This window comes from Dendrobates tinctorius, unplaced genomic scaffold (genome assembly GCF_039654945.1).
Source record: "Dendrobates tinctorius isolate UK_male_01 unplaced genomic scaffold, ASM3965494v1 ptg000006l, whole genome shotgun sequence".
Taxonomy (NCBI): domain Eukaryota; kingdom Metazoa; phylum Chordata; class Amphibia; order Anura; family Dendrobatidae; genus Dendrobates; species Dendrobates tinctorius.
In genome coordinates this window covers 3,187,763-3,203,248 of record NW_027361674.1, presented here as the reverse complement: position 1 = coordinate 3,203,248, position 15,486 = coordinate 3,187,763, and positions in this window count along the sequence as shown.

The window sequence follows — 15,486 nt, the reverse complement described above, 5'->3', positions numbered from 1 at the left end:
CCCAGAATGCACCGCGGCGAGCCATGACGTAATGTGTCCGCTCTTAAAGTGACAGCGCAGGGGGGAAGGGCCACTGCTGTCACTACCGGGGAGCAGTGCGTCATGGTGACCACAGACGTTATGGTGGTGGGTGATGTAGTAATGCATGGGCCATTACCTAGGTGTTACTGTTGCTGGCGCCATTGGTAGCGCAGGTCCCCTTAGAAACAGATACCTCTTTAAGTGAACCAGTTGCCCATAGCAACCAGATTCCTTGGTACATGGAGTAGTTGTCCATAGCAACCTATTTTTTCTTCTTTGCAGCAGTTGCGCATAGCAACACAACTGATTTCTTCTTAAGCGGAGCAGTTGCCCATAGCAACCAAAGGATTCCTTTTGCAGTGGAACAATTGCCCATATCGACCAATCTGATTTCTTGCGACATGGCGCAGTTGCCTACAACAACCCCTAGAATTCATTCCCTGTAGCAGTTGTTCATATCAACCTGCTTCCGTCTTCAGTGAAGCGATTCCTGATGTGGGGCAGTTGCCCATAGCAACCTACCAGACATAAATGCCGCTGTTGCCAAGAGCAACCCATCTAAATTCTTCTCGACAACTCACTCAATTCCTTAAAACAACGACCAGATTCCTTCTAAGTATCTTTGAAGAAAGAGAGCGGAGAGCTTATTCATTTGTATGATGCTCAGGTGTGAACGTATAGAAACTGATCCGCCTGTACCTAAACCAGTGTCTAAATCGCAAGTCACATGATGCACGGACGCCGTATGGCCGATCACAGCGTCTCTGTCTGTTATAGACTCCCCATGCCGCCGCAGGCACACGACACCCTCATACGTGTCTACCAATTGCAACTAAACTGTCTGTTACCAATGGCAACCGTTAGAACTTTGACAGTGACCACAGTAAACAGTAAAAGAACCAGTGAAACGTATTCATTCTCGGCTTCTCTTTCTGCATAGTGCCACTTGCTACCAGGCCCAGTGCGAGAGCATACAAAGCACTACATTTCTGAATCGACCACTTGGAAAATGCCCAAGTAGGAGGTAGTTATGGCAGATCTCACTGCCGTTCCCTCCTGGGCTATACATTCCAATCTCAAAAATATCTCCATCCCATTAGCTGGTCTGCACGAGTGATGACCAAAGGCCTAGTGTAAAATTCCACGACCATCCCGAAATCACTCATCAATGTCCCAGCTGCTGCCTTCCCCGGTTCTGCTAACCACAGCGGAGGGGACAGATGGCGCTCCTGGCTTCTGGAAGAAAAAAACTTACGTTGACAAAACTTTTTTTCCAGTAGAAAATAAAGGCTTGCTAAAGTCTCCGATACCCTAGGCATGCATTGTAAGATATAGAAAGAAGCCGCCACAGCCAAACATCGCTTAAGGGGTTAGTTCTCATTCTCCTAAAATGGATATTATTGGCCAGTATTAGTAAAAGCAAGCACTTTTGTAATGTCCTGCTCTTGAGATATTAACACTTTTGTTTACAGCTTGTTTCCTAGGAGACTGACCACCGCTGCTACGTAGCTTGCAAGCTCCGTGCTGAAGCTGGCCTGAATTAAGATGAAAAACCACGCTCCTGGCCAGCTTCAGCGCAGGGTTTACAAGCTCAATAGAAAATAACTTGTAAGCACTGGGCATGATCTGCTGTCTAGGAGCAGTAGTCGGTTGCCAAGGCAATGAACTGTAAATAAAAGTGTTAATGGCTCAAGCCAGTAATGCAGCTTCAATGTCCTATCATTCTTTGTAAGTTATGGTGCAATCTTATTGTTTTTTTTACTTATGTTTTCTTTGGTTGGCACCTGTTCACAATAGCTAAGACGTGCTGGTCCCGTTCTCTACATTATTTGTATTAATGTCTCAAGAGCGGCTGAAAATTAAGCAATTAATAAGCAGTAAATTGCAAAATATCTTGTATTTACCAGCACTATATGACAATACCCATCTACAAAGATGGAGATAACCCTTTAAAAATACAGGATTGGGCATATGGAAATTCCAGATGACCGATCCTTCTATTTCACAATATATCTCAGCTGGGAGGGTTCAGACACCCCACATGCCACGCACTATGTCACTGTAGCACCGCAGGGTAAGGTTAGGGAATAGGTTCACGTTGGGACTTACAGGTTGGAGTGACCGATTAACGCAATATTGAACAAATGACAATCAGCCAGTAGTCTAAATGAAGTCAATTACCCAAAAACAGACAAAATATTCAAGTCCAGTGGCTAAGGCTGCACTGAGAACCCTTATAGAGCAAATGCAAAACACCCTAAACAATGGGGTCAGTTGAGCTATAGGTTTAAATATAAGGACCTTAGCATATGGTAAAAGCCATTTAGGGGTAAAAGAAGGCAGCAAAAAGCCTGTAGGTGGATGCGGAGATACAACTCTTTCCCCTGAGGAAGCCACGCTTAGTGGCGATACGCGTGGTCTCCACACACCATGTTGTGACCGGGTATTTGCATCTCCGCATCCACCTACAGGCTTTTTGCTGCCTTCTTCTTTTACCCCTAAATGGCTTTTACCGAACCGGTCCTTCAGGTGCTATGGTTTATACCTTCAATGTTTTTTTTTTATTGTTTTAAACATGTGGTCTGTACCTTGTTTGTGTGATCCTGTGTAATCACGCTTTAATAAAATGTATTGTTTCTAATATTTGAAATGTATTCTTGGTGATCCTGGCCATTTTTTGTACACACTTCTTTTTTTCTTGAGTATTAACATAGTCATGTTTTAAGTGTGGGGCTAGTGATCCCTATTATTATTTTGTAGTGCCCTCAGACTTCTTTAATGCCCTCTATCTTATTCTGCGCTAACTGAGACAGATAAAAAAAAAAATAAATTAAAAAAAAAAATAGTTTTTTATTCATTTCATTGTGCATTCAGTGCATATATGGGTGTGACCGCCCTCTTTCTGAGCTGGGAAAGCCATCCAGTCTGGCCTAAGCTGTTACTAGTGGTTCAGCCGTTCGACCCTTATTCACATTTACGTCACTTGGCAAGTGAAAAGGTTTTAAATACTAGAGTAGGGACTGTCCCACAAGGGTTGCCGTGACGTGGCGGGATGGCTTGTACATTATTTTGATCACAATTATGTTTACTAAATACCCTTATTATTATTATTACCTTTATGCATTATTTGCAGTATATTTTTTACTTTTTAGTTCGGGATATTTGTGTTTTTTGCTTTTTGTTTTCTCTGGTTAATGGTCATGTGTTAATATGCACTTACATTGTGCATACACATTAACTTACTTTTCTCAGTTCAGATTTGTTTTTTATTCATTTCATTGTGCATTCAGTGCATATATGGGTGTGACCGCCCGCTTTCTGAGCTGGGAAAGCCATCCAGTCTGGCCTACACTGTTACTAGTGGTTCAGCCGCTCGATCCTTATTCACATTTACGTCACTTGGCAAGTGAAAAGGTTTTAAATACTAGAGTAGGGACTGTCCCACAAGGGTTGCCGTGACGTGGCGGGATGGCTTGTACATTATTTTGATCAAAATTATGTTTACTAAATACCATTATTATTATTATTACCTTTATGCATTGTTTGCAGTTTATTTTTTACTTTTTAGTTCAGGATATTTGTGTTTTGCTTTTTGCTAACTGAGACAGGAGGCAACAAACCAGGCGGTGTGTGCGACATTGGTACATGAAAGACTCGACATCTGGTTGCTGAAACTCTGGTGGCAGAATGAATTCCAATTGGAAAATGTCACTCATGAGAGAGAACCATGTAATCTACGTTCAGGGTAGCCTAGGTCCGCACCATTGTGATCCTTGGCCACAATGTGTGCCGTGACCCCTAAACGATGTTCAAAAAGGGTTTATTAAAGGTAGATTTGGTCCAAAATCCACATCAAAAATAGCTTCAAATAACCTACTGATTTTAATGGGAGAGCCACATTACTGTTCAAACCGTGGAGTTTTTATTTTAAAAAGGTTTTCTAAATATCGCTATGGAAAAAAAAGGGACACGTCACTTCTTTGATACGGATTCCTCGTAAAACGCATCGTACTCCAGTACCTTAAGGCCATGTGCACACGATGCAGATTTCCAGCGGATCCGCAGCGGATTTTACCGTGCAGAAACGTTGCATATCCGCATTGTGATGTACAGTAGCATGTTAATCAATAGAAAAAAAAACGCTGTGCAGATGCTGCGGATTTTTTCCGCGCGGTTTTCTTGTGGTTCAAGATATGCAGCATGTCACTTCTTTTGTGTGTTCTTCCACCTGCTCCATTCTACAAATCCGCAGGGGAAAACCGCACAAAAATCACAAGAAAACCGCAATAAAAAAGAAAGAAATCCGCAGGAAAAATACAGGTCATTTGACCTGCGGATTTTTTCAATTCTGCGCGGAAAAATCCTAAGGCTATGTGCACACGTAGCGTTTTAAAACGCTCACTAAAAACCGGACTCCTTCCCAGAAATCGCGCGGAAAAAAACGCGATTTTACAGCGATTATGATCGCAATTTTGCCGCGATTTTCGCGTGCGTTATTCAAGCACTTTCCAAGCGATTTGAAGCATCGCTTGGAAAGTGATTGACAGGTTGGTCACACTCATCAAACATAGTGTTTGACAAGTGTGACCAGGTTTTTACTATTGAGGCTGCCTATGCGGCATCAATAGCAAAAGATAGAATGTTAAAATGCTAAAAAAAAAATAAAAAAAAAATCGGGGTATATTTACCTTCCGGCGTCCCGCGCTGCATTCCCGGGCCTCAGCGTTCCCAGTAATGCCTTGCGAGACCTGTGATGACGTAGTCTCGCGTTGCTATAGCGATCTCGCGAGACCGCTAGAGTCACGCGAGACTACGTCATTACAGGGCCTTGCCGCAAGGCATTACTGGGAACGCTTGGCCGGGAATGCAGCGCGGGACATCGGAAGGTAAATATACCCCGATTTTTTATTTTTTATTCTTTTTTTTACAGGGGTATGGTACCCAGGGCCTGGAGGACAGTCTCCTCTCCTCCACACCGTGGGTACCAACCGCACATGAGACGCTTAACTTCCCGCATGGTGGGCATAGCCACATGCGGGAAGTAAGCGATTCTCATGCATTCGTATGGGTGCGGAATCGCGGCAATTCTTTGCGATTCCACACAAAAGAATGAGCATGCTGCGATTTTTTCCGCGATGCAATTCCGCCGCGGAAAAAAGCGCAGCATTAGCACAGCATTTGCGGAATACCATAGGAATGCATGAGGGGCGTTCTGTACGATTTTTAAACTTTTTCGCAGCGTTTTCGCGCCGAAAATCGCGGCAAAAACGCTTAAAAATCGCTACGTGTGCACACAGCCTAAGACCAACGTGCACAACACCAGTCTTAATCAGCCCCATTGTGTGAAGAACGCAGGAACGGCTGCAGCACAAGTCTGTGGATGTCCTTGAGTCCGTTATTGAACGTGATCGAACATCTCAGACCTTAAAATAGCCGAGTATTGATGCCGCCCATCCAACCAGACAGAGCGGAGATCTGCAAATAATGGGAATGCATGCCCACATACAGGTGTGCCAACCTTATGGAGTCATACCCAAGAATGCATTCACTCTGCTTAGTCACAGAAGCAGAAGAACAAATCCAATAGCAATGTCAGGCGCTAATAGGCCTTACTGTGTATGTGTAGACACAAACATGCTGCCCATCCTTTGGGCCCCTGCGCACCATAAGGAGAAGCCCCTGTTACATAGTAGTTGGGGGTCCAGTCCCTACAACAAGGGCACCAATCTTCTCCTCTGTGCCTACTCCAAATTCATCTACATTAGTACCTGGATGTTCCATTCAATTACTGCAATAAGATCTGAAAAGGCACAGTGGGTTAACACAGATACTATATGAGACTTTTCTAGGATGGAGTGACTATCCCTTTAAGAGAGAATATTGGAAAGCCCTGCAGAAGTGATCCAATTTTTTTTTTATGCTGAAACTTCATATCCCGTATCCTGTCCCCATCTGCAGGAAGCACTCGGGTGCTGGAAGAATCCGCCAAATGTATTAATTACCGCATTAATCAAAGCTTCTAGAAAGTCCTGTTTAATTAAGATTACAGAAGTAGCAGCTTAGTGATAACGATGCAGGCTTCATGGTCTATATTTAATCTTAATCACAGCCGGAGAATTTGGGCGATTTTTATGGGTTTCATATGCAGAAGGATACAGCATAAAGTAGAGGTCATTCACCAAAAATGCTTACATGCCCACTCCGGTGCTTCTGATGTGTCAAGTCTGGCATTTTGTACTGCGACCTTGATGAAGTGTGTGATGGTGTAAGATGTGCCCTTTAGGCTAAGTGCACACGTACCGGAATTCTCGCGGAAATTCCCGCGAGAATTCCGGAATTCCAGTCCGCGGGAAAATCGCATTTTAAATTCCCGCGATATCCCCGTGGAAAAACTAGCATTTTGCAAGCGTAATTAGCTTGCAGAATGCTAGCGTTCTCCAAGCGATCTGTAGCATCGCTTGGAGAACTGATTGACAGGTTGGTCACACTGGTCAAACATAGTGTTTGACCAGTGTGACCAACTTTTTACTACTGCGGCCGCCTATGCAGCATCAGTAGTAAAAGATAGAATGTAAAAAAAAATAAAAAATGGTGTTATTCTTACCCTCCGACGTCCCGCGCATCCGTTCCCAGTAATCCTTTGCGAAAATGCCCGCGATGACGTCAGTTCTCGCGGGATCGCAACGTCTCGCGAATGACCGCGAGACTTCGCGATCCCGCGAGAGTGGACGCCATCGCGGGCATTTTCGCAAAGGCTTACTGGGAACGGGAGCATGAAGAGAGGCAGGAAGACTGCGCGGGACGCCGGAAGGTAAGAATAACAATATTTTTTATTTTAAAATTCAATTTTTTACAGGGATATGGTACCCAAAGCCCGGAGGACAGTCTCCTCTCCTCCGGACCGTGGGTACCATCCGCAATTGTTCTGCTTACTTTCCGCATGGTGTGCACAGCCACATGCGGGAAGCGGAACAATGCATTCCTATGGGTGCGGGATCGCCGCGATTCCGCAAATGAATGAGCATGCTGCGGTTTTTACCGCGAAGCGATTCCGCCGCGGTAAAAACCGCAGCATTAGCATAGCATTGCGGAATCCCATAGGAATGCATGGGATGCTTATTTTTCGCGTTTTCGCGGCAAAATCGCACGGTTAAAGCCGCCGCGGAAACGCGAAAAAAACGCCACGTGTGAACTCAGCCTCAATGAATTTGATGCATCCTTCTGAAACAATGCGCCAGCTCACGACATACATGCCAGCTAGTGACAGGCATACATCCGTGTCCTAATCTAGATGTCATAATCTGCGCCACTTTTGTGGTGTAAATAAGGACGACATTTGTGTGCCACACTAAGAATGGAGAACAAAAATTGGAGAAGAGAACTGTCTGAGCACTTGAGGACTAAATTTATTGAAAATATCAACAATCTCAAGGTAACAAGTCCATCTCCAGAAATCTTGACATTCTTTTGTCCATGGTGCGCAATATAAATCAAGAAGTTTACACCCCATGGCACTGTAGCTAGTCTCCCTGGACGTGGCCAGCAGAGAAAAAATGATGAAAGGTTCAACTGCAGGATAGTCCAGATGGTGGATAAGCAGCCTCAGTCAGGTTCCAAAGAAATTCAAGCTGTCCTGTAGGCTCAGGGTGGATCAGTGTCAGCGCAAACTATCCTTCGACATCTGAATTAAATGAAGCGCTATGGCAGGAGACCCAGGAGGACCCCACTGCTCACACAGATGTAAAAAAGCTAGACTGTTGTTTGCCCAAATGTATGCGAGTAAGCCAAAATCCTTCAGGGAAAGTATATTATGGACACATGAGAAAAAGACAGAGCTTTTTGGTAAAGCACATCATTCTAGTGTTTAATGAAAACGGAATGAAGCCTACAAAAATATAACACAGACCTACAGTCAAATATGGTGGAGGTTCAAAGATGTTTTGGGGTTGTTCTGCTGCCTCTGAAACTGGGTGCCATGACTGTGCGTAAGGCATCATGAAATCTGAAGATTACCAAAAAATTTTGGGTTGCAATGTAGTGCCCAGTGTCAGAAAGCTGAGTTTGTGCTGGGAGGCGCCAGACCCGGACCTGCGACACACATCGGACCGGACCGCATCGAACCACCCCCGGGTGAGTATAATAAAACTTGCTGTGCTGTTATGGCTCTATCCGGTGGCCACAGTAGGAAATGCAAACAACTGATCAGTGGAGGTCTCGGGCAACGGACCCCCACTGATCTGAAATTGATGACATATACATAGATTAATTTTCTTCAGGATAAGTCCTGGACCTGTTTAATCAAAGGCTCAGAACATGTCCAGCCTCCTTTGTCTCAAGCATAGGCTGTCACTTTCACTATTTCCATCAGTCACATGAACAATAGTACATGTTCAAGACCCCACTCTCAAGACCAGTAGGGTCCCAGCGATCAGTGTGGATTGGGTGATTTCTTAATGATGGTAAGACTATCCCTATAAGTAAACTGGAGTCGATGATTGTGGGTAATCAGGAGTAGCTGAATTTAGACAAAGGTTTCAGATTCGGGATTAAAACTCGTCACTTCTTGGTGGATGGAAAAAAATCACTTTAAAATCCTTGTGCAAAACATAGTACGAGGAGGGAATTTACTGGCAAACCTCGGTTAGCAGCTCCCCTGCTGTTCAGAATTATTCAGGAGGAAATTACTAATTAGTAACAGAGCAGAAAACATGACAGGCAGTGAACAAGCGCAAAACAAAAGAAAAATAGGAAAAAAAACAGGATTATGAGAAATGTAATGACAGCCTCGTATACCATACGCATAACCAATAATAATCCTCAAAAAGAAATCTATAGATCCCCTCAAGCTTAATACAAAAAATAGCAAATGCTTAGTAGAAAAAATCCAGCTCACCGCAGTAGAATCCAATGACCGTGTACAGAAAGAAGTTTGTGTTAGCAGCAAACGAGTAGTATCAAAGAAGGAAAGGTATCCAGCAACAGATCCATCAGTGAATAGTTATTTAAAAACAAAAATCTTTAATGTATAACATGGTTAAAATTCTGGTATAATACCATTAGGTTAGAAAAAGGCAAGTAACCCGGGAAACTCATGGCCTTACGCGTTTCAAACCAACAGGTTTTTAATCATAGTTCAAAGTGTGAACTATGATTAAGAACCAGTTGGTTTGAAACGCGTAAGGCCATGAGTTTCCCGGGTTACTTGCCTTTTTCTAAACTAATGGTATTATACCAGAATTTTAACCATGTTATACATGAAAGATTTTTGTTTTTTAATAACTATTCACCGATGGATCTGTTGCTGGATACCTTTCCTGGTTTGATAAAACCAAATGCATATACCATGCACGACTGATCAGCCCTTATCATCTCTGTTCACAATTTCACTAATATCTTGCCTCATAGCTCCACAGTCTTTGAAGGTTTAACGTGCAATCATACTTTTTGTGCATTATTCTGAAGGCCCTTAAAGGGGTTTTCCATCTTCAGATAACCTATCTCCTGGCTGCATTTTGTTTAAAAATACAAAAAACAAATTGTGCTTTACTCACCTCTTCAAGTCCAGCACTGAGTCTCCAACACTGCTGATGGAGTCTGTTGTCATCTGCAGAACCGACATCACGTTGACAGCACTGCAGCCAACCAATGCGCTCTGAGGCTCGTGGCGTCTACATTTTCAGAACTGCTGAGCTCAGTGATTGGCTGCAGCGCTGTCGATGAGACGTCAGTGCTTCAGAGACACTGGGCAGTGGCAAAGACTCGGCTCTGGACCAGGGTAACAACAGAAAAAACAGGATTTTTTGGGTTGCTTACCGTAAAATCTGTTTCTCGGAGCCTTCATTGGGGGACACAGAGACCATGGGTGTATGCTGCTGCCACTAGGACGCTGACACTATGCACAAAAAAAGGTTAGCTCCTCCTCCGCAGTGTACACCCCACCGACCGGAAGTTCCTCAGTTAGTGAGAAAGCAGTAGGAGAAGTAACAGAATAGATTGAAAACAGAACAAACAACTCAACTGTAACAAACCAACAAACATAAGAACAGGAGTTGTAGAACATGGGAGGGTGCTGTGTCCCCCAATGAAGGCTCCGAGAAACAGATTTTACGGTAAGCAACCCAAAAAATCCTGTTTTCTCGTTCGCCTTATTGGGGGACACAGAGACCATGGGACGTCCCAAAGCAGTCCCTGGGGTGGGAAACAAACTTCCATCAGGCCAGTGGACTCGCCACCGCAGCCTGCAGAATCCTTCTACCTAGGCTGGCGTCCGCCGAAGCGTAGGTGTGGACCCTGTAGAATTTCACAAAGGTGTGAACCGATGACCACGTTGCAGCCTTGCAAAGCTGCAGCGCGGAAGCTCTGTGGCGCACCGCCCAGGAGGCACCCACCGCTCGGGTAGAGTGCGCTCTGATCCCTGGAGGGGCCACTCGATGCTTGACCCGGTATGCCTCCAAAATTGCCGATCTGATCCAGCGCGCAATAGTGGCCTTTGAGGCTGGGTGACCTTTCCTCGCCCCATCAGGAATGATGAACAGAGAGTCTGACTTCCGCAAGGAAGTCGTCCGGGCTAGATAGACTCTCAATGCCCTGACTAGGTCCAGCTTGTTCAAGGACCGCTCCCGAGGGTGAGCTGGGCTCGGGCAGAAGGATGGCAGAACAATGTCCTCATTGAGGTGAAACGAAGATACCACCTTCGGAAGAAAAGAGGGCGGAGGCCGCAGAACTACCTTGTCCTGATGAAGGACCAAAAAAGGAGAGCGGCAAGAAAGTGCTGCTAATTCCGACACGCGCCGGATGGAGGTAATGGCCACCAGAAAGGCCACTTTCCAAGAAAGGAGGGAAAGGGAAACGTCCCTGAGAGGTTCAAAAGGAGGACCCTGCAGAACCTGAAGAACCAAATTAAGATCCCAAGGATCCACGGGCGCTCGGTACGGAGGAACCGTGTGAGCCACACCCTGGAGGAAGGTTTTGACCTGGGGCCGGGAGGCCAGCGTTTTCTGAAATAAAATGGACAGTGCCGAAACTTGACCCTTCAAGGAACTGAGAGCAAGCCCCGCATCCAGCCCTGCCTGCAGAAACGCCAGAATAGAAGGGAGCGAAAAAACCAAGGGCGCGATGTCATTGGTCTCACACCAGGAGAAATAGGCTTTCCAAGTACGGTAATAGATCTTCGAAGAAGAAGGCTTTCTGGCGTGGATCATGGTATGAATCACCCGATCAGAGAATCCTGCCCGTCTCAAAACCTCGGTCTCAACAGCCACGCCGTTAAATTGAGCGACCGAGAATTGGGGTGGCAAATCGGGCCTTGAGACAACAGGTCTGCCCTGTCGGGAAGCTTCCAGGGAGCGTCCGCGAGAAGGTTGACAATGTCCGCGAACCAAGACCTTCTGGGCCAATTCGGGGCGATGAGGATGACTGGAATCCCCTCTGCTTTGATTTTCTTCAACAACTTGGGAAGAAGAGGCAGAGGAGGGAACAGGTAGGGGAGCTCGAACTGTGACCAAGGGACGGCCAGAGCGTCGGCGCCCACTGCCAGAGGGTCCCGAGACCTGGACACGAATTGTGGGACTTTCCTGTTGAGGCGAGATGCCATGAGGTCTACATCCGGAGTTCCCCACCGACGGCAGAGCAGATGAAACACCTCCGGATGTAGGGACCATTCCCCTGCCGCGAGACCCTCGCGGCTGAGGAAATCGGCGGCCCAGTTGTCCACGCCGGGAATGTGAACCGCGGAAATCGTTGGAACAAAGGTCTCTGCCCATTGAAGAATTCTGGACACTTCCGCCAGAGCTGAGACACTCCGTGTCCCCCCTTGGCGGTTGATATACGCCACCGCTGTGGCATTGTCTGTCTGAATCCTGACAGGCAGGCCCTTGAGGCGCCTTTCCCAGTGGACGAGAGCTAGATGGATCGCTCGTATCTCTAGAACATTGATCTGCAGAGCTGATTCCTGAGTCGACCATCGACCCTGAACAGTGTGATTGCGGAACACTGCACCCCAGCCGATGAGGCTGGCGTCCGTAGTGACAATCTGCCAGTGAACGGGAAGAAAAGACCGCCCCAAGAGAATGAGGGGAGACGTCAACCACCAGTTGAGAGACCGCTTGATCCGGCATGAAAGGCGAACCGGACGATCCAGAGACAGAGCCGACCTGTTCCACCTGGACAAAATGGCCTGCTGGAGTGGCCTGGCGTGAAATTGGGCAAAGGGAACTGCCTCTATCACCGCCACCATCTTCCCCAGGACCCTCATGGCTGTCCTGAGGGATGGAAATCGTGTGATCTGTAATGATCGCACGCCCTGCTGCAGGGAAAGGATCTTGTCTTGTGGGAGAAATACCCTTGACCGACGAGTGTCGAACAGAAGGCCCAGAAACACAAGGCGTTGAGTAGGGACCAGACAGGACTTTTTCCGGTTGACGATCCACCCAAAACTGGACAGGGTGTCTAGAACGATCGCCACACTTAGGCGGGCCTGTTGAAAGGAGGGAGCCTTGATCAGGATATCGTCGAGGTACGGAAAAAGAACGAGACCTCTGATTCTCAACAAGGCCATCAACGCCGCCATAATCTTCGTGAAGACTCTGGGAGCGGTGGCGAGCCCAAAAGGAAGCGCGACGAACTGGTAATGTTCGTGGTGAATCGCAAACCGCAGGAACTTCTGATGTCCGGAAAATATGGGCACATGTAGATAGGCATCTTGGATGTCTATGGAACCCATGAATTCCTGCTCCTCCATGGAAGCAATTACCGAGCGTACAGACTCCATCCGGAAGTGGCGAAGGCGAACTCTCTTGTTGAGTAACTTGAGATCCAAAATGGGCCAAACTGCCCCGTCCTTTTTCGGCACCACAAACAGGTTTGAATAAAACCCTGTGAAGCGTTCCGATTCGGGAACAGGCACAATCACCCCGGAACTGAGAAGAGAGGCGATGGCCGAACAGAACCCCGGGACCAAGGCCGGATCCCTCGGCGGACGGGATTGGAAGAAGCGATCCCGTGGAAGAGAAATGAACTCTATTTTGTATCCTGTTGATACAACCTCTCTGACCCAAGCGTCCTCTACTGAGGCGAGCCAGACGTCGCTGAAGAAAAGAAGTCGACCTCCCAATTGGAAGGGACCCACGGGAGACCGATGGTAGTCATGCGGATGTAGACCGTCCAGATCTAGATCTGGACGGTCTTCCCTGGGAAGAGTGGGACCGCCAGGACGGAGTGGGCCTGAAGGAAACCTTCTTTCTTTCCTGACGTGCCTGTGGCCTTTGCTGGTTGGAAGGGTTTTCCGCCGTATTGAAACGGCGGAAAGTCCGAAAGGGACGAAACTGACGCCTTGGAGGAGGTCTGCGAGGCTTGGAGGGGAGAAGAGAACTCGTACCTCCGGTAGCGTCCTTAATAATCTGATCCAATTGTGATCCGAAGAGACGCACTCCCTGAAAAGGCAGATTGGTCAGAGACTTTTTAGAGGACAAGTCCGCCTGCCAGGCCTTGAGCCAAATTGTACGTCGGATTGCCACGATGTTACTTGACGCCTGAACTGCGCAAGATGCGGCATCCAGGGAGGCAGAAAGCAGATAATCCCCCGCATGGGAAATCTGATTGGCGATATCGGCCAAATGCTCTGGTCGTGCCTTATCCAGAATGCCCTGCCGAAGGTCGTCTGCCCAAGTGGATATGGCCTTTGCTGCCCAAGAAGAAGCAAAGACTGGACATACCGCTGCTGATGCCGCTTCGAAGGCAGATTTTGCTAGAGATTCTATGATCCTATCATTAGAATCTTTTAGAGACGCCACACCTGACAGCGGAAGGACCGTATTATTAGAAAGTCTGGACACGGGAGGGTCCACCGAGGGAGAAGCGGCCCAGTTGTCCGTGAGCTCCTTAGCAAACGGGTACAGTACGCCGAGACGCTTTCCTCTTTGAAAGCGTCTGGTCGGATCTGCTCTCTCCTTTGTAAAAATCTTTCCAAACTCAGAATGGAAGGGAAACACCCTGCATGGTGTTTCCGCCCGTCTGAACGAAACCTCCTGATCTGAGGATTTCGCAGGGGCGTCAGCGATGTCAAAGGTATGGTGAATCGCGGCAATGAGGTTTTGCACCGTAACCTTCATGTTCGCATCCTGGTCCGAATCCAGCTCTAAGACCCCTTCCGATTCCGAAAGCGCTTCGCCTGACTCGGGAGAGGAGGCCCGAGAGGGAGACTGCTGGGGACTATGGGGTGAGGTAGGACGAGGGGAGGATTCCGCCTGGAGGTCCTGCCTGGGCCTCTTGCGACTGCCGCTGGCTGGCTCAGATGGGACGTCCTGAGACGTGCTGGGTCCCGCCGAAGCTCCCAAGGGCAACTTGTCCAGAACGGCTACTAGGGACTGAGACACCTTGGTGAGGTCTGCCACTGACTGTGATAGAGAGGAGGCCCAGCCCGGCATGGGGGGCTCACTCACCACTGGGGCTATGGATGGCTCCTGAGCGGCGTCGGACTGGATTGGATTGCTACAGTCCAGGCAGAGGGAAGTGGACTGACCTGAGGGAAGTTTGCGATTGCAAGAAGAGCACGCAAAGTACTTGACTAAGGTGCCAGAGGAGGCAGGGGGACGAGTGCGGTCAGACTTAGAATTAGACATACTGACGGACAGTCACTGAAGCCTTGCCGGAAGGTTGGGGGACAGGAGGCAGAGGAGGGTGTCAATCTGCAGTATGCAGAGCTACTCACGGTCCGGTGTCCTATCACAGCTTCCAATAAATGGAGATGCACGGTTCGTCCGGCTTGCAGGGGCACGGCTGAGGGAACAGCGTCCGGCTGACAGGCTGCGAAAATGGCGGCAGCCAGAGAGGAGCCAAGCAGGAAGCGCGCGCTTTCCTGCAGATGCAGAGGAGGGAGGTAGGCGGGGCTAGGCGCCGATGATAAAAATGGTGCCGCCCGCTAAGATGGTAGGGTGGGAGGGACGGCGCCGCCTCCGGGACGCTCAACCTGAGGGGAGAAGGCCGTGGGCGGGCTTAGAGCGGGCGGGAGGGAAGCCCGCCCGAGAATGGAGAAGGGGGGCGTGGCCGCGACGCCGGACAAGGCCCCAGATGAAGCCGGGGCCTGGATTAGAAGAGGCGGCCGCCTGTCAGCACAGGGCGGCGCGGAGGCGTCGCAGAAACGCCGCGGTGGCTGCTACTGAGGACAGCTAGGACCCGGCAGAGGGGGGGGGGGAGAGCTGTCCGATAACCAGCCAGGGCCTAAATAGCTGCAGCGGCCGCCTGGAGGCGTCGCAGCACTGTCACAGCGACCGCTGCCGAAGAATCCATGGAGTGGCCTGGCGTGGAACCCGCAGGGGAGAATGGGACTCAGGTCTCATACTTACCCTCCTGATCCGTTTCATCCAGCGTACTGTTTCAAGGAGAGTATCCTGCGCCTCAACCGACCGCTGGTAGGCGAGTGGGTGGGAGACGGGGAGCGAGGACCATCTGGAACGCCACATCCATGTT